At 39.1% G+C, this 25,448-nt stretch overlaps 1 protein-coding gene across 3 annotated transcripts in view; it reads left to right on the top strand.

Annotated features, from left to right (window-relative positions):
* LOC102065228 (BMP/retinoic acid-inducible neural-specific protein 3) overlaps window positions 1–25,448 on the top strand; it is a 195,412-nt gene that overhangs the window by 157,451 nt on the left and 12,513 nt on the right. The gene's annotated exons all lie outside the window — the stretch shown is intronic.

Below are 25,448 nucleotides of genomic sequence, written 5' to 3'. Positions count from 1 at the left end.
AAGTGCCTTGTTTGAAAAGAGAGGTGTCTGCTAAGGAAGGCAGGAACTTTCCCTGAAATGGAAAATGTGAACCCACTCCCTCCGAATTATTATAATTTTGAAATTAAAAGGCTCTCAGGCAAAGATATGGGAATAAGAATAACAGTTCTTTACTAGGGAAATTAAAAATACAAATGCAACAGTACAAACAAAACAAAAAATACACTGGCAGAGTCAGAATAGGAGGGGACACCCTGTGGGTTAGGGTGGTGGCAGCAATCTGTGAGAAATAGCTACTCACTTTCCATAGTTCAGGTTTATTAAACCTTATCAAAAATACAACACAAGAATGAATAAAGAAAAAAGGTTACAGCGCTGGGAACAAAAAGATTTTCCCGGCCATGTGCTCAGCCCCCACACAATGGAGGTTTTACCCTTTTTAACCCCTTAATCCCTCTCAAAGTTCTTCCCATCAACCTCTTCTTTGCTGTCCAGTAGTGGAGATCTCTTCCTCAAATCCTCATTGGAGGTCAGATGTCACCATAGTGACAAGCCAGCCCTCCCAGATGTCCCAACTCCAGCTGTCCCTGACTAGCCATATGAGGGGGTACAACATATCTATAAATCTATACACTTTTCTAAGCTATATACATGATATTTGTCCATTAATTGTGAGAGTCAATCATAACATTACTCATCTATCACAAGTCCCATTTCATGGGGGCTCAGCCCTCCTGCAGTCCCAGCTGTGGCTCTGCTGCAGCAGGATCCTGCACAAGGGGGGAGTTTTCCTCTGCAGCTCCAGGGCTGCTGCAGATGGGCCTGGGCTCCCTCTGGCAATGCAGGGCAGCAGAAAGCTGCTCCTCTGGGAATGCAGGGGGCAAAGGCTGCTGTGCTGTCCCAAAGCTCAGATTGTATCCAGGTAGGAATGCTTGGCTCCTCCCCTGGGCAGAGCATCTCCCCATGGGATGATGGAATTGGATCAGCCATGCAGGGACACTCACTGGCCATGGACAGAATATAATTAATAATTAATGGCCCATGGACAGAAGAGATCTCCTGGAGGGAGGATTGGTTGTGGTAGAGATAAAGAAAACTGCCCCATTAAAGAGGATAACTGCCTCACCTCTGACAGAAGGGAATTGAATACACTCCAAGCTAAACCTGATATAGTAAGGAACACTCTATGAAATCCTGAGAAATCCAAACGTGGCACTAAAATCTCCTCAAGGCCATAGATATGGGAATTGTACAGCCACAGGGTACAGTCCTTATGTTTGTAGGAGTTGAACAGTCCCAGCTTGCAATATCACTCTGTTCCTGTTTTCTAAATACAATGGGAAAGGTCAGAATAAATCCTGATTTGTTTGTGACTGTGTAGGATAGGAGGCAACTTAAATGTGATGCGAGCACAGATTCGTCATCCCATTTGGTTTGTCTGTTTTACAGAGCCATGTTTTCCATGGCACTTGGCCAGGTGTAACAGTGCCAAAGACTTGTGTACAGAATCCTGAATAACTGCTCTGGAGCAGGCACAACTGTTTTAGGAACTTTGTGGGTCATTATACAATGTATACTACACACAATTGATTTCTCGTCTCGTTTGTCAAATATGAATTAGATTGCAAAGGATGCCTGAGGAAAGAAAATAGAAGAGTTTCAGTCCTTCCTAGAAACAGACAGAGATCCTGAAAGCCAGCTAATCAAATCTACATTAGCATAAAGTGGGTATACTTGATTCCTGGTCGAAAATTGTTTTGTTGAAATTAGTGCAATGACACTACAGTAAATCTGAAATGAATGAGCTTTAAGGACATTGTTCTTCCAAGCACAAGTATTGTGGGATAGTCCAGTGACTCCTGCATTTAGCACGTTTCTCAATTGATTTTAAAGAAATCTAGTTTAGGTTCAGTGTTCCAGAACTGCCAGGGATACTTTATACTCCCCTGCTTTCTACTCTGCTGTTGCAAGCTCAAGCACCATCAATTCCTCTTTGCCTGTCAGTGGCCCTCCCCCTTCTTTCAGGAGGCTGTGCTTGTAGCTTTCATGCTCCCTTTCTTCTACATATTGTGCTTTGTGCTGTGATCTGTTAGTTGAAACCAAAACTTCACTCGTGGGGTCATTTCATGATTAGAAAACATTCTGCCAAGAGAGGTTATGTAATCACTGCAGAGCCTCGTATCCTCTCGGGTGTATCTTGGCCGTGACCCGAATGAGCATCCTGCAAAGAGATAATTCACCATGAGTGACTTTTGCAGGAGCCCAGGGCTTCTTAAAACACAAGAAACAGCCCAGACTCACTTTTCCTCTCACCAAAACTGAATATAATAGATTTTAAATAACCTAAAATAATCAGTCTGTTAAAATAACCTCTGTAAGCCTTTGGAGCAACATTTAGTTGCCATAGATAATGGCAGAGATAAAGATGAAGGGAGATATGTAAAGTTGCAAGGATTGATCAAAACACAGCTTTCTTGTCATATAAAGGATTTTTTTATTTCGAAGTTGCAGAACTTGCAACTTCATGATTTGTTTCTCCATATAAAGATGTGACTCTGTGCCAAAAAGATGTGGACAGGCAGGGAAAGGTCCAGACAAGGGCCACAAAGATGATACTAGAAGAGGAAGCTGCCCCATTAGGAAAGGATGAGAGACTGTGAGAAAAGAAGGCTCAGGAGAGCCCTTATTTCCACGTTCCATATTTAAAGAGGGAAACAAAGAAAATGGAGGAGTCACATGGAAAAGACAAGAGGAAATGGGTGCAAGGTACTGCTGGGGAGATTCTGAGTGGACACAAGAGGAAAATGTTTCACAATGAGAGCAGTTACTGGAATGACCTCTCCAGGGAAGCAATGAACTCCCCAGTGCTGGACAATTTTAAGATGCAGCTGGACAGGGTGTTGGGCCATCTTTTCAAGGCCATACTTTTGCCAAAAATGTTGAACCAAATGATCCTTGAGATCCCCTCCAGCCTGAAGGCATTCCATGGTTCTATGACAGCAATGAGTCTGCCTGTTCTACAGGGAGTTGCACCAAACTTTCACAGCAGTTTGATTTTGCAGTGTATCTCAAACTCAGAAATACCATCACTTACTTTTGAGTTAATTATGTCTCATTTTAGTGACTACTCTGAAATTTTTCCTTGTCACTACAGAGGGAGATGGGGCGTATGATGTAGTGATGAGCAACAGATGACTCAAATATCAGTGTTAAAGCAGGCTTGGGAATACTTTGCCAGTGGGATACATTTGCTAAAAGAGACAAATTTTAAAGGTTGGATTCCATCTGACTATCTGGGAAAATTGCCTTCTGACATCCAGGCTTTTAAGGCTGATAAGTAGAGCTTTAAAATAAGAAGTAAGGGGAAAAGGTCAAAAGAAACTGGTTTAATGTCCAAGCTCATTTAAAAAAATCTGACAGATCAAGATAAAGTATTGGATAAAGGAATATCAGTGGTGAAAAGACCAATAGTGAGAAAGAAAACAGGACCTTGACAGAATAGTTTTCAGATATTCCTCATGATGAGAATATACCTAATCCAGATGAAATACTGAATTTTTGATGCCTGCCAACAGGTAAGTGAATATAGAAAGAATACCTGAGTAATGCCATGGAGAAACAGGAACTATTGCTCAAGCTGTAACATCAAACATTTCAGCAGACAGTGAGGGGAATAAGAGAACCAAACCCCAGTACAATTTTTTTTTGTGTTCAAGAGAAGATAGAAATAAAAGCAGAAAAAATATCTTTGTGATCTTTAAGGTCTCTTCCAGCATAAGACTCTGTGCATCATGGACAGTCTAGGCTTCAAAGAAACAAGAAGGAGAATTGGAACAAAATGTCATTTTTCCAGGACTTTCTAAACAACTCCTTCTGGTTAATGTTTGGGCTCTGCTACTGGGTGAATTTTATTTTGGAAAGAGAAATTAGATTGAGTTAATGAAGCTATAAATACTATTTTCAATAGTTTTGGGCAGGTGTCCTCTCAGATACAGATTAAAGAGGCAATGCTTCAACTTTTAATAAAGGTCATGGTGTTGGCAGTGAGTAAAACCAGCTCTGCTAATGTTTAATTTTACACAGAATTTCACTAATCAATAGAATATATGTAAAAGGATTTTTCAAGGGATATCTTGAGAATGTGGGCTGTGTTTTCATGAAACTGGGAGATATGTCCTCAAAGTTTAATGTAATTCATGAAAACTTTCTCTGAGACTGGAGTTTTATAGGGATTTATCTATGCAGTCTGCCAGAAATCATTTGGTCATGCCTGAAGGAGATCCTGCATACGGTCAAGGTTATCATTAATTACTGAAAAAATAATCTCTTTTCTCTGGCTACAAAATTTCTTTCCTGAACATGAAACAAATTGTTGCCTGATTGTTTTAAATGGGACTTAATTAATGAGTTACACAGAATTGCTTGCAATTTCTTTCATATTTCCTGAAGACCAAGCCACTTAGTAATCATAATACTAAATTACATTAATATTTTAATTTTCTAATTCTGAAACCAAAACACCATTGAATACTCTTCTAACACCATTGTTCACAGCAAAAAAAAAAGACTCAATTAATTTGCAGGTTAAAGAAGCTAAATTTCCATGTCTCCTTTTTGGACATAGTTTATATTCTTCAGCTAGAAAAAAGTACAAATAGTTTTATTTCAGTTTGCACTCAGGGTCAGAACAATTTACTGTAGCACTTTTGTGTACAGTGGGGGTGGGCCCAGGATTACAACTGTTATTTTATTCCGTTCACTTCAAATCTTTTCATGTTCCAGATGTTCTGCCCAGCTTTTAAACTTGCTTTCATTAACATGAAACAGACATTTGGTCCTTTTCCTGAAAGTCAGATCATGCCAAGATACATCAAACACCCTTACATTTCCATTGTGGCACTGTTGGGTGCAACTTTTAAAATTCACCTCAATTAATCTATCAATCTGTAATCAGTGGAGTATTTACAGGTTGTCTGAATTCAGCAAAAAAAATACCACCTAACATTCAAAGCCACAGAAATTTCTGTGTAGGTAATCTGCTCCCATGTTGTGTATAAAGGATGGGTTAATAAAACATTCAATTTCAAGAGATAAAGAGAAAAACACGATTAAAAAACTGCACTCTGAAAAAGAAATGTGTTCTTCAGAGTGATACAACCAGGTGAGATTCTCCCTCCATGAATTTCAGGCTCTGCTGCCTCAAGAGGCTAAAGTGATTATTTCCAGTATGTTCTCATTGCACTGACACATCAGCCATAAAAACAGGGAGTATTCTTGTGTTCTCTTGGGCAGAGTCCACTGCGTGCAGCAATTGCTGTCCTACCTGATGGCCAGGTCCTGCTGCAGCCTTTGTGCAGGAAAACGTGTTTGAGAGATGGCACAGAACATTTTGGTTTGCAGGAAAATATGGCCTAGAACATTTTGGTGTGCAGGGATGTGGTTGCGAGATGGCACAGAACATTTTGCTTTGCAGGAATCAGCAGGAGGTGTAAAATACAGATGGGAGGATGGTTGAACAGCGCAAGGAGCACAGAACATTTGGTGTGCAGGAATCAAGCTGAGGTGTAAAACACTTGTGTGCCTTGAGCTCATCTGGTGCATTTTTGGGTTAGAAGCATGAGCTGTGAGGAGCAGTAGTTAATCTTTGGAGAGGATTTGTTGTGGAGTGCATCCATCCTGAGAAAAGGACTAAACTGGGCATTTAGTCCCATCTCTGGATTCCAGCAGCATCTTCCTGAGATGGAGTCAGAAAGTGATGTCCTACTCACTGGGTGAGGGCAAGTTTCCTCCCAGGCTTAGGCTGAGCCTGCTGGCTCACACCCCCACTGGAGGGTGACATCTGTGAGCCACCTCTCACTCCAACATCACCTTCAGGCTGAACCTTTTCATTTGAACCTTTTAATTTTTTAAAGAAAAAAATAAGTGGAAGGAATTAGTAAATATCAACTGTACTGCACATGGCCACTGCAGCTCACATATAAGAGGTGAAGCAGCAAGCAAAGGTGTGGTTATGTATTTGTGTTCTGAGGAGGGAAAATGGGTTTTCTTTCTGTTGTGGTGGACACAGCAGTAAGGTTTAATTCCAAATGCAATGACTGTGCTGAGAAACTGAAAACCCCAGGAACAGAAGACCTGATTCTGCCTTTGAATTGCTGCCAGTGAAACCCCTGGTGTGAACCAGAGCTAGGGGTGTGCTGGCACTCACATCCACCCAAATTATGGAACCAAAGGGATAGGACTGGAACCTCTGTGCTTGGGAACATTAAAAGAACTATTAACTGTCTGGGTGGAGAAGGAGAATCTTCCCTTTCCCAAATACTTTTAAAGAAGGACAGCAATGATTTCCTCTGATTTGCTTTAATATCCAACCACTTGTGAAAGAGATGGAAGAGAGGGGAAGCTTTCATTTCTTCCTTCAGAAGTGCCAGTTTATAACTTGGTTTCATTCCTTTTGTGTCATTCAAATGGGTTCCTTCACTAATCATCCTTTTAAGTGAGTACACTCAGTACAGGACATTATTGTAGGTATGAACCTTATCTGTATGCACTTTAAATAATTTCATAATGAAAAAGCATCACTTAAAGGTCTAATTTAATCAGCACCATCTGTGATTTAATAAAGATATAAACAAAAATATTAAAAGGAGAGAGGTAATGTAAATACAGTAATAAGTCAGTGGGAAAAAAAATTGTGTTTTCCCTGCATAATAACTAAATGGAAACCTGGTGCAATAAGCTGCAAATGAAGATTATCAGCATCTCAAGTAAATAAGAATTTCAATCTCAGAACACCAAGGTATGGCATGTGCACACAAAAGCATGGAGTTTTGAATAGAATGTTAGTATTTGAATTTTTGAAAAGACTGGATGCTTAATATTACCATATAATTTAAAGTGAAGGTGATAATTATATCAATAGTTCAGTCACTTTTTAAAAGGAACTCATTCTGGTAACAGAAACTGAAGACAAATACAGATGAAACTTCTTAATAACTTTAAAAAAATATTTCAACATATAAAAGCCTCTATTTCTGGAAGGAAAGTAATTATTGGTAGCCTTATATTTGAAGCATGTCCTTATCTCCATGAAAGTTATTTCTTTAAAGAAGAATACTCTGAAGCTAATGCAGATTTAGAAGGAGTTCATCACTAGAGGCAGTGAATAGTTACATCAAACACAAGAGTTTCAGAAAGAATTGTGGTTTTTAAAATCAGATTTTTTCCTGGAATTTCCCACAAAATGCACAACAGACAGCTATGAAAGAAGGAAGAGCCATGAATTTCCATTTTCTTGTTTCCATATTTTTTTTAATTTCACTTAGAAAAATATTCACATGCCCTAGAAGCACAACAAGGTCTGAATACTCTAAAAACACTTCAGAGAAAGGGATTTTTGTTTGGGTCCTCTCTTCAGTCCATAGGCAGAAAAACAGATTTAAAATAGATGACTTTTTTTACAGCATCTGTGAACACAGTCCATCAGAATACTGAGGCCTGGAAACCTGTTTCCTTCAGAACTCTCCAGAATGAAATACATAAGAAATAAAGGGGGTAGTGCAGGTTAATCCAATTCCCTCAGGATGTAATGCAGGATTAGCTCCTTACATCCCAAAGTTGTTTATCAGCTACTTTAGATTGCTTTGCTATAAGTGTAATTGATTCATGGGCACAACATTACTAAGGAATAAAATATTCCACCAAGGAAGCCACAGAGTTCAAGGTATGAAAGTTTCTCCCAGCATCACACAGAGACTTTTCATCTTAAAGAGCATTTGTGGCACTGGATGTAAGGGGAAAAAAATCTAATTATTCATCACTTAACAGGCTGCTGGAGTGAAGGTGAGCAGTGAGTCTAGAGAAAAATGATGTTTGAGAAAGGCAGAGTAAGACAGCAAAGCCTCCTCTGGATGGGCTGGATCTAACATAAATGATTCTTCTGAATATGAAGTGCTAAATAAACAGTATTTTGTCTGCTTTCAGAACATCTTCTTTAATAGAGGACAAGGATCACAGAGATGTTTCTAAACAAAAGTGGGTCCAAGAAAAATGTGTTGTCATTATTAGCATATTTTAAAAAATAAAAGAATAAAAGATTTTTATTTTTATCTGCTCCAATTAAGATATTGCATTTGGGAGTCAAAAATGCCTTTACAAATTCTAATGTAAAGAAATGCCTGTCCTGTGGAAATTTAGATTGGGTGTGACACACCAAGTGCACATCTGAAAGTCACATGCCACAGACAAGGAAGGTGATGAGATGAAGTGTGAGAGATAAAAGGAAGGTCAGTTTGGTAGTGGCTGCTTTACTAACCCGAATACTAAGTCTGCATCTGTTCTCAAAGGAAATAAAATGATCTGCTTGGAGGTGATACCTTTAATTGGATTGGGGATTAGAGTTATTTAAAACTAACGTGACAGACATGAAAATATGATCTGGAGCCCTGCAAATAATAGGTGTGATAACAAGGAGAAGCAGAGATAAACTCTTGTGTACAGATGTGTTTTCACACATGGTTTAGGAGCTCTATATACACAGGGCACCTGTCCTTGCAACACCTTTCCTGTCAAGGAGATGTGGGGTTCTAATGGAGCAGCTCTTTATTGCACATTCATAGGGGCTGCTCTTGACCACCTGCTGCCCATGAAAATTTTTTCCAACTGCTCCTCAGCTCCACTTTTGGTATTTTTGATGAATAGCAACATTATAATGAAGTAATTTCACCATGTCAGACAGTGAAATGAGTAGAGGGTTTATATTAATGTCACAGGGCAGGAATATTCCTGCTTTGGAAACACCATATGTGCAATATGTGCAATGAAATAACATTTCCACACCAATGTTTTGTCCTTTTCAATTACAAAAACTTACCAGTGCTACTGTCCCCTAAAAGTAGTGTTTTGGCAATCATAGTTTACATTTTGCCATAGAATGTAAAGTAAGATTCATCTGAGATGAAAGGTGTTACACCAGTGCAGGAAGATATATGATTTACTGATATTGAAGATATGATACATGATATGATACTGATTTAATATTGCAGGATGTTGAGTTACACCTTGTTCTGAGACTTGCAACACTAAAATATGATTACTGAATCACTGACCACATGGCAAACAGCCCGTACTTTAAAAGGACATAACAGATGTGGCTTGTTATCACAAGTCCACAAATAGCTGTGACTGCTGGATTTTCAGACAACATTTCAAAGCAGTCACTATTCAGAGGTGCAACAGCAGAACATGACTGAAGGAATCATCTGTTCAAGGACAGTGACTTCCTTGTGGGCTCAATTCTGTGAGTGACAGGGTGATACGAACAGAAATCACATACTCTGTTGGAACATGAATTTCCTCTATACAATCTAGTTCTGAAAAAGTGGAAGGCTGGGCTTAGTTTCCTCTTGTCCCTCATGAAACAGTTTCTAGAGTGTTCATTTATTTCAGATCTGCTGACATTAATTTACTACCACTTCAAATTGCCTCTGTCCCTTCCATCTAGCAAAACATCTCTTTGTTTCTTACCCAAAGGTCCAAACTTCTTTTTTTTGTCCCCCAGGCAAATTTTGTAATTCAATTGATCCAGCCAACCTGAAAATTTGAAAAAAAAAAAATACAATGTGCTTAAAATAATATTTTATTTTTGTAGATATATGGTGTTAAAAAAATAAAGAAAAACATGGGTTAAGAGAAAGCTGCTAAAGAATTTCAGCTATAAAATATTCAGCACATTTAATACCCAGTGTAGATACACAGCACTGAAGATCTTGCTTTTGGCCTTTTGGCTTTTACTGTGACCAAACTGCTGTAAAGGACTTTTCCTGAGGCCAGATTTAAAGACATCTTAATCACCTATCCACATGAATCACTTGCAGAGACAACATCAGAGCCAGCACTGCAGTGACTCACAAGACTTGGAAGTCTACACTTTAAAATAATTACTTGACATGTGGATGGATGCTGGCACACATTTCTGGGCTTGGCAGATCCTGTTTGCCCCTGGCCTCGTGACCATCTGTGTTTGCAGCCGTGACATGTGACACGGTGGCCATGAGCCTCTCTGGACAGCACCCCAGCACCTTCAGCATGATAATGTACTCTGCAAATGCAGCTGGAGGTCAGGGAAGGACACCAGAGGGAGATATTTGATTTTGGAGCACCCTGGGCTTCAGGCTGTTCCAAGTTCAGAAAGTTTTAGTATTGTCCAGATTTACTATATAATAACAGCATGTTTGAACAGGGAGGTTATAAAATCTACCATGAAGGCATATCTTTTATCATCTATGAGTTATTAAGAGAGACACGTACAAACTAAGTAAAAATGAACTTTGTCCTCAGCATCACCACAGCATAAGAAAGATATAAAGCTGTTGCAGAGCTTTGGGAACCATCCAATGGAAGGATGGTGAAGGGCCTTGAGGTGAAGCCGTGTGAGGAGCAGCTGAGGGCACTTAGTCTGTTCAGCCTGGGGTGGAGGAGACAGGGGAGACCTCAGTGCAGTTCCAGCTTCTTTGTGAATGGGACAGGAGGGACAGATGCTGATCTGGGACCTGGGACAGGACCCAGGGAATGGCTGGAGCTGTTCCAGGGCAGGCTCAGGCTGGATATTAGGAAAAGGCTCTTCCCCAGAGGGTGCTGGCATGCCCAGGCTCCCCAGGGAATGGGCACAGCCCCAAGGCTGCCAGAGCTCCAGGAGGGTTTGGACAACACTCAGGGTGGGATTGTTGGGGCGTCTGTGCATGGACAGGAGCTGGACTTGACCACCTTGGATCCCTTCCAGCTCAGTTTTTTCTGTGATTCTGTGGTCAGGAATCTTCTGTGGAGCCACCAGAGCCCCTCACTCTATAGCTGGCACAGCCCCCCAGCCTGGCCTAGATCTGATCTTCCTCATTCTCTTTTTCCATTGTGTCCCTTCACAGGGACAGCCAGGGTGTTTGTCACAGAGGGGTCCCACCCAGGCTGCCATCAGCTGCTGGAACATAAACACTTGTCTGGGCTGTGCTGTTTGAAGGAAAAATGCCTCTCCTCTGTGGGGAGATGGTGCTAATGCAAAGCACTGGAAAGCTTTGACACAAATGCAAAGGAAAAGGGGGGACGAAGGCTGGACTTGTGGGGTGTGGGATATTTTCAGGCATATCCATATTTTAGGCAAAGCCTTTCATGGCTCCGATGCCTCAATTTGACAATGAGGTCTCTGCTTGTCAGGTCAGGTCTGTCAACACTGAAAATGAGCTTTTCATGATCAGAATCAGAAAATAATCTTAGTTAAACAAGTGGAAGAAATGTGAGACATGCACTGACATGGAAATGGACAGAGACTAGTGAGTATCTGATATTCCTAACCTGGGTAAAGTCATACTGAATTTACTTTGTGAGATTGCTCACAAGGTGAGGTGCCAGCTCCTTGAGGGGACATGAAACACCATTCTTTATTTCAGGGTTGTGGCCCAGATCATCTTGTAGGAGGACATAGAGTTGCTTTGAATAGATAAATTTGAAGATTGCATAGTTACAGTTCTGCAGATGATGGGAATTTCAAGCTTTTGACTTTTAAAAATACTTTGGAAAGCACTGTAAATGTGTATCTGACTTGTTCATAACATGCAGTGTCTACTCTTCCATTCCTTATAAATATATAAATCAATCCTTGGCTTCTAACATGCAGAATGCACAAACCCCATTGTTATGGACTTCCAAAAGACATATTTATGGGAACAAGCTCTCTGTCTGGCCAGTATGTAAGAAGATTAGATAAAAGAAATAAATTCTTCCCTGTGAGGGTGGTGAGGCCCTGGCACAGGGTGCCCAGAGAAGCTGTGGCTGCCCCTGGATCCCTTGAAATGTCCAAAGCCAGGTTGGATGGGGCTTGGAGCAACCTGGGATAGTGGAAGTTGTCCCTGCCCATGGCAGGTGTGGCACTGGATAAAGTATAAAGTTCCTTCCAGTCCAAACCATTCCATGAATTTATGAGAAGGTTTATATTAAGTTTCATCTGACTGGTTCCTACTAGGCTGTTTTTCCATTTGCAACACAAAGAAAGAAATAACTCATATATGTCAGCTTCATAATTATCAAAACTTAATAACTCTTTCTTATTTACAATCTATTATGTCTTCTGTAAACTGAAATTATGTTAATTTTTGGTGTAATATATTCTCTCATATGATCTTGATAAGAGGAAAATAAGTGGATAAGAAGTTGAAGGGTAAAGTGTCAGGAAACATTCGATTTTTCTGATTGAGCTGTTAGATAAGAATTCAGTTTGTGCATAAATACTATGGATACTTTCAAGTGTAATTTATGGACAAAAACATTAGGAAAAAATACATACAAGAGTAGTTGTTGTTTTTAGACACATAAAGAAGCCTCTGAAAAATTAAAATTGAATTTAAGAATTCATTACTGGTGTCTCATGTAGTAGCTATATCCCTATTGGTAAAGATTTCTGTTTTGGAAGGAATTTTTCCCCCCAGAGAGGAGCCAGGCAGACAGCCCAGGAGCATCCAGCCCTCTGTGCTCCTGGAGGGACAGGAATCAGCAGCAGGTCCAGGCGTGTGCTGCCTTGCCAACAAATGTCACCTTTCCCTGGGAAGGCTCCCAGCTGGAGGGGTGAAAGTAACTCCATGATAAATGATAAATTCAATGTTGTTTTATTCTCTGCTGGCTGTGGTGTGACATGTCCTGTGAGCACAGGTGTCACCCAGGGAAAAGCTTTGCTCTTGAGGCATTCACCTCATGTTCTGTGTTGCCAGAACATTTAGGTCCGTGACAGGTTTTTTATAAACTCAGTGTAGCCCCTCAGTGCACTCAGAGGTCCTGACAAACAGGAATCCTTCAGTCCTGGGTTGTTTGGGTGGGAAAGAACCTAAAGCTCATCCAGTTCCCTGCCCTGCCATGGGAAGAGGATGCCTTCCACAAGTCCAGGTTGCTCCAAGCACTTTCCAGCTCCATCCTCCCTGTCCTTTGTTATTGTACATAAGGCACAGACCTGCACTGATGCAAATTTCCCATGTTTTTATCCTTTTGGAGAAGTGCCATGAATGTACTTCAGAAAATGAACATAAAGCACTGTGTTATCAGTAATATTATTTTTCTAAAGAAACTGAATTTTAGAGCAATTTTTAGTCAAGAAACAAAAAAGCTTCAGGCTGAGAGGATGCAGAAGAATTTTATTGCACCAAAAAGTGAAGGAGATCAGGGTCTTAAAGCAACCTTTGAAATGAAAATGAAATTGCCATGCTATCAAGTTCCTGCCTCCACATTACATCCTGACCAGTGTTTTGTAATTAAACAGTTTTCTCCTTATCCTAAATCTTCGTAATCACCAATGACAAAGAGAAAATCAAATGCCCAAGACATCTGAGTCCCATGGCTTCAACCCTGCAGGAAATGCCAGGAAGGGTTTTTCCCACAGGTCATCAGAATTCATATGAGGAACTCATGGAAATCTTATCCTGAGAGCCCATGTGATCTACCCCAGGCAGGTAATGCTGACTCACAACATAGAGTCTGTTTACCCCTGGGTTTGGATTCTGGACTACAATCAATGCAATAGTTTAAAATGGATAAGCACAGACCACTACAAAATTCTCCTCAAGCAGCAGATGACACAGCACAGCTGCAGAAGGCATTAATTCCAATTAATTTCAAAGGAATTTATCCCGGTCAGAATTATATCAGATTTCTGGAAACTGATCTTTGAAATGATGGGTGGTGATGGTGAGTATAAAATAAAGGACTTACCTATTGCAAGGAGCAGAACTAATGGCACTCCAGACAAAAGGGGACACTTACTAATTTTCTAACATAGTTATATTGTATTATCTTTAATAACTGAATTATCTCAACTGTTGAGGTATTAAAGTAAGAAGATGACCCAAACCAAACTGAAGCCTTCTCTGAATTCCACCCAGAATCACCTTCTCTTTGCAATGAATGTATTTGATTAAAACTCAAGAAATTATAAATGTAATCACAACCTTAACAGAAAGGTAAGCTTTTTTTTCCCCCATTGTGAAACTGCCACCATATTAACCAAAAAACTTACTTCCTCCAGGTTTTTGTTATAAAAATCACAAAGTTTTAATTTTTTTTTATTATTTTCCTATGTGGCTTTTTAGTAATTCAGATTCTTAGATAATTAGTTCCTGCCCTACCCATATGACAGGAAAAACTTCAACATGCCTTCAAACCTCTCCTGTTACATAAAGGACAGCAGACATCAGCATTTGTTGCATTAATTGAAAATAACGTATGTCTTTGTGTTAAAAACAAAGAAGTTTAGAATGAATTTAATGTTTTGAAAGACATTTCCTTTTAAAAAGCAATTAGAAATCTCTATCAACATGGGTTAGACTTTGTTATATTTCTTTGTTATATTTAATTGTATTTCCATTCCTTATTTCAAGCAGTGATATTTCCAACAGGATCTGATATTAGGATAATTTCCTTAAACTGTTATTAATTTGTTGTGGGTTTTTTTTAAAATCTTCCAAATTCAAGACACTGGTTAATGGTAGTGAAGATGAAATGCTAAACAATTCTTTAATTGGCCTCAGAAGAGCCCAAAGGCATCTTGTCCTTGAAACTGTGCATATATTTTTCCACAGATTTTTGAACAAAGCTGCCTTAATTTTGGAAAAAATTAGGAACAATAACTGATGATTTTTTTAATGTAAGTTGATAGCTTACCATCTGTGTAGATTGCTTCATCAGTGCATTATCTACAGCAAGCACTACTGCGTTGGATCATTCCTGGAGTGATGGCTGAGATGGAGTATAAATATAAACCAGACAGTTGGCAAATGTGGCCAAGATGGGAGCAAGGCACTGGGAAATGCAAAGCTGAGCTGCTGACAGGGCTGGCCCAGCCTTTCTTGACAAAACTTCAGTTAAATAAGCTCTGAGCAGAGACCAGTGTAGCAAATCCCAGGCCAGCATGCAGACTTTCTGTTTCATCAGTTTAGCCCTCGATACCTCACAAAACCCTTGAGCAGCAGTTTCTGTCTTGCTGAGTCTAGCCCATGGTTTAATGAGTCTTGCCACTTGGTTGTTGGACATTAAGTGATTTTTTATTTCTTCTGCTGACCATCTGCTGCATATTCCAACTTACTCCTCTATGTACATCCACATTTGGATATAACATCAACTGTGGGGGAGAGAAAACATTTTACTTGTGGATTAAGAGATGAGCAAAAGTCCATAAAAGCCAGAATCCTCAGCTTGAAATGACAGAAGTAGAGAAACAGGTTTCCAGCCATGAATATTTAAAAGGAAGTCTATACAGAATTTCTGCATCTGGGTTTCCAAGTGTTGCTGCAACTTAGGGTTGGATTAACTTCAAAGACAAAAATAGACCCTCTGTCTGTGAAAAGCAGAATTTCTCTGCACTGAATAGAGATTAGTGTCCTGACACAGAGCAGTGAAGCTTTATAAAGAGGGTTTCTACATGAGGCACCTGTGAATCTTGGCTAATAATGACTCCAGAGCCTGTTTCTTCTTTTTTAGCTGAATAGCAGACAGACATCTGGTTATAGAGCTCTATAGAGAAATTCAGATGAATGGTGCCATGCATTTGTGAAATCCATGACATTGCAAGGCTCACAATCTAGGGGATCACACATCTCGCCCGAACTTTCAAATTTGTTTCACAAAAAACTGATTTAATCAATTTCATCTTTGAAGTTTTCAAGGGCATTCACTGTGTTGTTGTTAGCCTGTGTATGACAGTGAAAATGAAATGGAACTGACATCCTGTGTCTATGAAATTCACAAAATTTGTATGCAATTCCTGGTTCAAATACCTAACCCTAATAGTAAACACAACCAGAAATTCCTTGGCAGATCATAATCCTTAAAAACTGATATAAAATATACAACACTGCACACATAAAATCATATTCATGCTTACCTGTGATAAAAGAAAATTTGAAGAACTCTTTCATTAACTAAAGTATACAATTTTTCTTCAAAATTGTCAAGTAAAAACTTATTGAGCATACAAGTTAAGTTACACAGAAGTTGGCCTCTTTAAAAAAAAAGGTTTCTCAAATCCATCCTCAGGAGTTTGATAAAAATGTTCTGACTTGTGATTTCTGCTTTTACTCTCTGAGAATCTACATTTTAGTGGGGTACGTCACAGATTGATCCCTCTGAGTCACAGAACTTGCCACATTTTGGAAGAAAAGGCTGGTTCCCATAATTTCCAAGGGTCTGATCTGAGGTGTTGCCTTGATGATTTAGTAGAAAATTGGATTTGCAACTATCAGATTAAAAAGTAGTAACCAGATAAAAAAACAGAAACCGGTTGTTTCCTCTCTTCCTGACCTTGTCATATAGAATCATGGAATGGTTTGGGTTGGAAGAGACCTTAAAGCCCACCCAGTGCCACCCTGCCATGGGCAGGGACACCTTCTACTGGCCCAGGTGGATCCAAGCCCCATCCAACCTTGCCTTGGACACTTTCAGGGATCCAGGGGCAGCCACAGCTTCTCTGGGCACCCTGTGCCAGGGCCTGCCCAACCTCACAGGGAAGAATTTATTTCTTTTACCTAATCTAATTCATGTGCTTTTTCTTAAGATCTAAACTCAGTTTCTTGCTCACCATTCAAATCCAACCATCCCATCAATGCTTTCTGCTCCAGGAAAGAAGTGAGCAGTTCTAAGTATCACCTGTTTTCACTCTTAGGTCTGCAAGTTCCCACAGGCCCTAAGAAGAATTTAATGTCTTTACTGGTACTATCAATCTAGCATGAATTCATGCTTGTGAACCCTAAATGTTCTCATCTCTTTGTACCCATAATGATGTGGGTTTGCCATTTGTGCTCAGAAGCCTCATGAAAAGTGCAGATCTGAAATCAGTTCAGATAACCCATCAAGAAACAGAATTATTGAACTACTTTTGGGTTTTTCTTAAGTGTTAAACATGTTATATTCAGGTCTGGAGGCTGTCACAGTGCTGAGGTTTCATTTGTTCACCTAGAGCTTTTGGCTGCTCTGCATATGTTGTTGACATCAGAAGGTGCTGAATTACCATTTCCACTGGAGGAAAGGAAAAGATTGAGTGCTTAATTTCTTGAGAAGATAGCTTTTAAAATGCAGTTAGGGTGTGCAACTGCCAGTACTAAGGCACCTGAATGGCAGCAACACTTTGCATACCTTTAAGCTGTAAAGTAAAAGTGAGTGTGATTAATGGGATGGCTTTGCACATAACAGCACAGCTGGGGATTATGTTATTTTATATTCATCTTCCAAACTCCCATAAAAGTGGATTATTGTAGCATAGCACTTGTGAATAGCTACATGATGACTGGAGCCTTAACAGCTCCCGTGTTCTTACAAAAGGAGATGTACTCCTAGAAGCTCAGTCCTCCTCTGTGGAATTCACCCTTCAAGGAGATGGAGAAACATAAAAAAACCTGGAAAGCTTTGGGGGACATTGGGGTCATCATAAAAATATTGGAAGACGTGTAAATACTTGGCTGAGCATGAAGAGATCTTTACTGAGCTCCTGTGGCCCAGGTGGGCTGTTGCAGGTGTGATGGGCATGGCTGGGGCTGGGCACAGGTGACCTGAGCACCAGAGTTACAGCTGTCACTGTTCCCTGAGCCCCAAAGCCATGATGAGAGAGGGAAAATGGTTTCAAAGAGAACATCTGACCCTAAAGATTTGCCCCAGGGTGTCCTGGTATTGCATCCATGTTGGAAACTGTGCACAAGAATCTAGATGACCTGAGCAGCAAGAGAGAGGTGAGAGGTACAGAAGTTATATAGATATAGAGGAGAAATATATTAATAGAGCTGTGAACAGCTCTGCATAAAAGGGTATTTGACTTATGGTTCTCATTGCCCACTAATTACAAGATAAAAATTTGCAGCCATCTAAACTCTGCTGAAGCCCAGCTGGAACTGGAATTGCTGCCATGTGTCATGTGAAAACCCTATCATAAAAGATTTTTTAAAGGGATGTTGGCATCAGCTGGAAGATGCCCACTGATCTCATGGCAAAAGAATTATGGTTCTCCCTTATGGCGACTCTCTAAATTAAAATGCTTTTTAATAAAAAATCAATTTTTCCATGATTCATAGTCTTTGATTCTATTACTTATGACAGTTGAGTCACAAAAAGAGAAATTTCTTATTGCTTAAGTTTTTCCCCATTTGTTTTTGCTGTTATTTGTGAGACAATATAAATGTATCAGTAATTAAATATTGATACTTTAGTTTCATTAATTTTAACTGTATCCATATCTAAAAGGATTCAGGTTGATTCTGCAGCAGGAATTGTATTGATCTGCAGAAAATCTTGCTCTCAGTCTGGCAGATAGCAAAGAGAAACAGTACAAAGAATATTAACCATAAATAATTAAAATTTTTCTAAAGTTTCTTTTCACAAATAAAATTTAATGAGTAGGATTTCAGCTATTAAAAATTACTTTCAGTCGAAGAATAATACTCATTATTTCCACTTTTCTGTACTCTGTCTTCTTCAGAATGTATGTTAAGGACCAGATCAGGTGCTTACATGGCCTCAGTAAAAACTTTCCTGTAATAATTTTTATTTTTTCACAGATATGTTACACTTTTGGTGAATGAATAAGAGAAAATATTAACTGTATTTTAACCACCACCCCTAATTTTCTGTGGAAAATCTCCATTTTTTCATCTGTTTATTTGTAAGCATATGGTATTGCACAAATTTATGAGGCAATGATCGTGTACTTAACTAAAGCTAAACACTGAACTATTTTCCATGCATTACTGCAGTGCCACTTCTGTGCTCCTTAAGTTCTTAGAAGGATAGATCCCACTAGGAGAAGCATAAATTTAATAAGGAATACTTAGCAGGTCAGCAAAAAATGAATAATAACAAGTGATATTGCTTTGCCTCAAAACAAGTAGGAATAATGCAAATATACTAACCTTAGCAAAACCCTTTGAATGGTAAATAATGTAAATGCATATCAACTTATTGTGGTCTATGGTTAAAGCACATTCTGTTTCTTTATGCTTTAAAAAATATGTCAAAATAATAATTGGAGCTTTTTTCAGGAATCTTGTTTTTTTTTTTTTAATTAACCAATGGAGAAAAAATTGTTTAAGGAGAAAATTGTTCTGCAAATGCTGAAATTATCAAGTCCTGTTTCCCTATAAATTAGCCTCTCATTGCTGAATTCCCATCTGAATCTATGGATTATTTGGGCTCACATTGCAAATTAACAGTTTCTCCATTCTATGGACTGTCTTACTATTTTCATAAGACATGGAGAAACTCAATGCTCTTAATAATTCTGACCCTTTCCAAATTTTTTAGACATTATCTGAACACTTCCAGATCTTGTTGGCAGAAATAGCAGAGGAATGGTAGGCAGCTCTGACAGACAGTACTACTAAATAAACCTTTTCCACCTCAGAACCCAAGTGGGAACACATGCAATATTAAACCAAAACAAGCCAAACAAGGTTCCTTTAAATGGCAGTGAGATTATTGGAAATCTCAGAACCAGAAGCCAAATTAAGAGGGTTTACCCTTAGTATCTCCTTTGTACTTACACATTTAACAACTCTGTGGTTATATATGATGACATTTTTTTCCTAAAATTCTTTCACTTTCAAATAATTTATGAATATCTATTTGCTGTTTTTTCCATTTGCTTTAAGATATCTCTTAATTATCAGCACCATCCTCATGGATGGATCCTCTTTTCCAGCTTTTGAAGAACACTAAGGAGATGTGATGTTGACAAGAAATTATGTGTAGATTTAAGATTAAACAGAAAGAGCAAATTTATCTCCACATAAGTCCAAAGTAACTGGAACAGTGCTACAGCAAAACTACTCATCTCTAAAATTCCTGGGTATTGAAAGGAGGGATCCATCAAAATCAGAGGGATAACATAAGAAGTTAATAGGAAATGCAAAAGGCCACTTGAATAACCCTAAAAAACAAGATTTAAAAGCCATCACATCCAAGAAAATAAACTGTAAGTTTGAAGAAACAGATGAAACTGACAAAGTGCTTCACAAAATAGAGGATGTAGGAGCAGAATCTTCAACACCTTCTTCTTTAATATTTGTATTAAATACCCATCAGGGTAGGGTTTGGCAAGTCAAAAGCGTGAGAATAATTTTGCCTGTCCATAGTAAGTTCTCCAAAGTAACAAACAGAAGTTTTCCCCACTATATACCTAGTGATCATGTGGAAAATAGCAAATTTAGCAACAGATGGCAGGAAATGGAATTTGCTGTCTTATCAGGACAATAAAGCTGAAAACAGTTGGGTTAAACTTGTTACAAAGGGAAAAAAATCTAGCAAAAGAAAATAGGACAGACACTCTAGTTTACATTTATAGATTCTATTAAGGACAATCTGTTTTTAATTGGAAAGGGCTCCCTGAGCCTGAAAATGTAGTGCCTAAGAAAGTATTTGCAAGTTATTGTCATGCAGAACATGAGTGCTGCTCATGCACTAAATTAAATTTACTGCTCAGTGACTCCACTCCTGTAGCAGCAAACCAGGAGAATCATGAGTGGTGTCTGGAACAGCATCTCCACCAATCCTTTACCTTGTAGTGGAGCCTGAGGAGAGAAGCTGATTTTTTTTTTTTTGTACAGCTCAGCTCAGTCCCTGCTGCTCCAAGGCTCTGAAAATGTCACACACAGGTGACTGGTGCCTTCAACACACTGGAGTGGGCTGAGGGTCTCTGGCAACCGAACCATGAGAAATTCATGAGCCATTTTCAGTGTAAGAGAATGAAGAGACAAATAAATAAGAGACTGGGGGTATCTGTATAGAATACAGGGATAGCCTGGTTTTAGAGATCAGCCCAAATATTTGCACTTCTGAACTTTGCAGGATTTCTCTTCTCTTTGGTTTTGTTGCTGTTTTAGGGTTGGTATTTGATGAGGAAAAGGAAAAAAATTGAGGAGGGGAAGGGGAAGGGGAGGGATAGGGGAGGGATAGGGGAGGGATAGGGGAGGGATAGGGAAGGGAAGGGAAGGGAAGGGAAGGGAAGGGAAGGGAAGGGAAGGGAAGGGAAGGGAAGGGAAGGGAAGGGAAGGGAAGGGAAGGGAAGGGAAGGGAAGGAAAGGAAAGGAAAGGAAAGGAAAGGAAAGGAAAGGAAAGGAAAGGAAAGGAAAGGAAAGGAAAGGAAAGGAAAAAGGAAAGGAAAAAGGAAGGGAAAAAGGAAAGGTGTAATGGAGTGCTAGTTCTGAGTTCACTATGATGTGACCTCATATGACCCTTTTGTGTCTCTCTGTCCTTGGCATGTTGTCCTTTGTGGGCAGAAAATCTCATCCATCAATCACTTCTGAGAAAGAGCTCTGCTCAAGGAGGAAAAGCATTGCAGCCATGTCCACTATGAGTGAGCCACTGGCAAAAGGAGGAAAAGTCATGTGTTATCCATTGCCATTTATCTGATGTGGGGGACAACAAACTGATTCCACCCTCCTCCCAAAAAGAGAGCTGCTCCCCAACTGCTCTGGGTCTGTAACCAGAGTAAGGCAATTTCCAGCACAATGGTTATTATGTATTTTCCTCAATATTTGCTGAGTTTGCCTAGAAAAATTTTGTAGACCATCTTTCATGTATTAGTAATGAATCTCCCTGTGATATTTAGGGGAAAACCTGGTCAGTGTTATGTAGGAGGTGTTCATAATTAGCAGTTTGTTTATGGAAGATATTGCCCCTCTGTGCTCCAAAGAGATTTTATATAAAGACAAATGAATCAGTGAAAATTTTTAAAAAACAAAGCAAACAACTACTTGCAAAACAAAAATAAAAATTAGTCAAGAAGAAAATTTTAAAAAAATGCTTTCCAACATTAAAATAAGTGTAATTTTACTGCAGAATAGTATGAGAGTTGAGAAAGATTATTTTTCTTTTGGCTGCCACAATGCTAAAGCCAGGTTTCTGCAGCAGCCTTTTGCACTTTTGGTCATCTCCTCTTCACCTTGTGTCCATTTTGTCTGAAGTTCAGTGGTTCTGTCTCTAATCTGAAGTCCCTGACTCCAAGCCATAATTTATGCTTTAGGAAAGGCCACAGGAATTATCTCTGCAGGGTTTCCTGGCAGAATTCAGCCAATCTTACAGCTCCCCTCCTTCTGTTCCTGTACATTGTGGTTATTAATTATTGTGGTGTTGTGAGGGTCCCCAGGGCAAGCTGAGAGATGAAAATTGACTCCAAGTTCTCAGAAGGCTGGTTTATTATATTATTATATATATTATATCAAAAGAAAATTATATACTAAAACTAAACTAAAGAAAAGAGAAAGGAGACATCAGAAGGCTAAACAAGAATAATAATAAAAAATCTGTGACTGACCAGAGTCCCGACACAGCTGGACTGGGATTGGCCCTTAATTAAAAACAATTCACATGAAACCAATCCAAGATGCACCTGTTGGTACGGAACCTCCAAACCATGTTCCAAGCAATCAGGTAATTATTGTTTACATTTCTTTTCTGAGGATATCACAGTGGCAGTACATGAGGACTGGACTTGACTTCAGGTTTACCTGGAGGATCAACACCAAGTTTTGAGGGTGGGGGATTATGACTTGGCACTACAGATGTTGTTCTGCACTCCATCTAATGGGTTCATGTTTATGGGTTTGTGTTTTACATGCTAAACAGCATTACCTGCAAACCATAAAAGAGGAAAATATAAACTGTATTAAAGAGGTCAAAGTTTAAAGGGTCTGTGAAACAACCTCAACAACCATGCTCAACTTCAGCAGAGTATTTTAAGTAGAAGAATCAATCATATTGCAGATCAACAGGAAAGCAACGACTCCCTTAGCAAGACAATGAAGCTTTCTCCCACAGCAACCCTATCTTCCTCTTTATAATGGTTATTTTTACCTCAACATCATCCTCAACTAGAAGATGAGAAATCATTGAGATCCTCAAGCTGCAGGATTTAGTGGGATGCATTAAAGATTATGCCAGGACAATTCAAATATTCTCCTCCATCACAATCATTTCATGCTGGGAAGCTAAATGGTCTTTGAGTACCCAACAAACCTTTATTTCTGGAGCTGAGGGTAGAGATATTCAAGAGTTCAAGTGCCCATTTGTGGTGGGGAGTCTTTGCAGCAATTCAGTCCTGTGTGACAAAATAATAATTGAATGTGTTTCCATAGAAACTAAAGACAGCCAGTGAAAACTGCCGTAGAGTTTTAAAGGAATTCAGTCAAGTTTTATTTGAGTAAATAAGGATCACTGGCAATATACTGCTGGTTACAAGGACAGGTGGTACTCTTAAAATTACTTTTAAAATTACATCACTGAGCAGGAGCTCCTGTGGTTTCTCACAGAGCTACAGGCTGGTGTTAAAAGTATTAGGACTATGTAAGTGATTGATTAGGAATGCTCTCAAGTTGAAGGGGTCCTTTTTACTACTGCCATAATTTTTTTTGGAGCAAGCCCATAGTGAGGTGAATTAGATAGATTAAAGGAGCAATAGGCATTCAGATAATAGAGATGCTTGACTAGAAATTGCTTTATTGCAATAAACAGCTCTAATTGTAAAACTCCTGCCAGATGTAAAGCCAATGTTCATTTGCGTTCCTTGTACCATGGACAGTTTGGGGTTTGGAGAAGGAATGTTTGGCTCTTAAGATTAAACTTCAAACTCCAAGAAAGGGTTTGAGCAGAGCCAATTTTTCTCTGACTTTCTGGGTTGATGCTGGCTGTAAACAGCCTTGTGAGAAACACTGGTCTGTGTGTGGATTTAGGCTCCTCAGTCCTTTTGCCCCTGGAGATGGATGGTGTGGCAGAGGCAGTGTAATTACTCACCAAGGTGAGAGTGGTTGTGCTGCAGCCCTGTTTACCTGCTTGTGACAAATCCTCTTACCTTTGCTGTCCATCAGGAGCACCACAGCTTGGGAAGAGGGAAAAGTCATCAATGATTGAAGAAAGTGAAAGAAATCCCACCAAAATCTGCAAACTCCCCTGTAATATAAATGCTAAACCACCTTATCCACTAGAATCCATGTCAAAGATATTTCCAAACCCCATGTGTGGGACAAACAGGAGAAACCATGGCTGATGTGTTTGCCTGAGGACATCAGTGCTATTTTTGTGGCTGTTCCTTGGTATTCAGTGGTACTCACTGTGCACAGCAGGAAAACTTCTGCATGACAGAGGGGCTATTAAAGATCCAGACTTGGACTTCAGCTCATAGCTCTGCAGTTACCCCCCTCCAGTCCTCCCCATCCCTCACTGCAGCTCTAAAACCCCCGTGAGCACATCCTACATCCTATTTCTATTTATTTGGTCTGGTTTGCTCTTAGATTGGGATCTCCTCAAGGCAAAGGCTCTTGAGGCAGGTTGTTTTTTCAATATGGATCATGGCTTCAGGCTTTTCTTGTCACTTTTACTATAAATACAATAGAAGGTGCAATATCATTTGCAATATCAAGAATGTATTGAATCTTTTTGGGGACATTTTGGAAGTGCTTTTACCCCAGTAATTAAGCATTAAAAGCTAACACTATGATATCCTTCATGCTTCATGACCTCATTCACAAATTTAAAATTTAACCAACCTTCATGAGCTTAAAGTGCAAAGATACTGAACTACAGGTGGTGCAGAATTCTGTACAAGATGGTAAAGAAAATGAGCTCTTTGCCATTTCTCTGTCCTCAGTAAAAAATTCAATTTTATATCTTCATCATTCATTTCCATTAATTAGTATCATCACCATTCTCCTCATGCCATCATGACCCTTGTTCCCTTGGTTCATTTAGAGCCCCTGAGTGTGTGTTTCAGAGGACTTTTTTGTTCAGGGGATTTTTGTAGCTTTGTTTTTTGATTTTCCCCTGATTTTCATCTGGTTTTCCTGGAAGAGACAGATAAACCTTTCTGAGAGTGCCTGGGGTATTAAGGAGGAAAGTTTTGTATATATATATGGATATATAATGTGTATATGTGCATATATATATGTATTTTTGTATATTACATATATATATATATATATATATATATATATAACATATATATTACATATATATTACATTAATATATAATATCTAATCTAATCTAATCTAATATATAAATTCATATAATATAAATTCATATATATATTTTATATATATATACATATTTATATGAAGCACACTTGAGACTTTGTTAATGATAGAATTCCTCCAGAGCCTTTAGTGTCCCACTGTGATTACAATCCAAGATTCTTGGAATGACTCTGTTAAGAATGGTAAATATCCCTTAAAACCCATGCCTTTGGAGGCTCTGAAATGTTATACATCGCATGTCACAGAAACAGATTCTCTAACAGATCTTTTTTTTCTTCTCCTGCAAGGAAATCTTGTCTGCTCCAATCCAATTTTGGTTATTGATGTGAACACTTAGGAATTCTTTGTGAAAGAAAAGGTCCTTAAATTAATTCCTTCTGTAGCAGCAAGTTAATTTTAAAAAGGAGGAATTTAAAGAGGACCAGAATTTTGGGTATTTT

The sequence above is a fragment of the Zonotrichia albicollis genome, chromosome 8 (assembly GCF_047830755.1).
Source record: "Zonotrichia albicollis isolate bZonAlb1 chromosome 8, bZonAlb1.hap1, whole genome shotgun sequence".
Classification (NCBI taxonomy): Eukaryota; Metazoa; Chordata; class Aves; order Passeriformes; family Passerellidae; genus Zonotrichia; species Zonotrichia albicollis.
The sequence above is the reverse complement of the archived record's forward strand: the minus strand, read 5'-3'. Positions and strand labels throughout refer to the sequence as shown.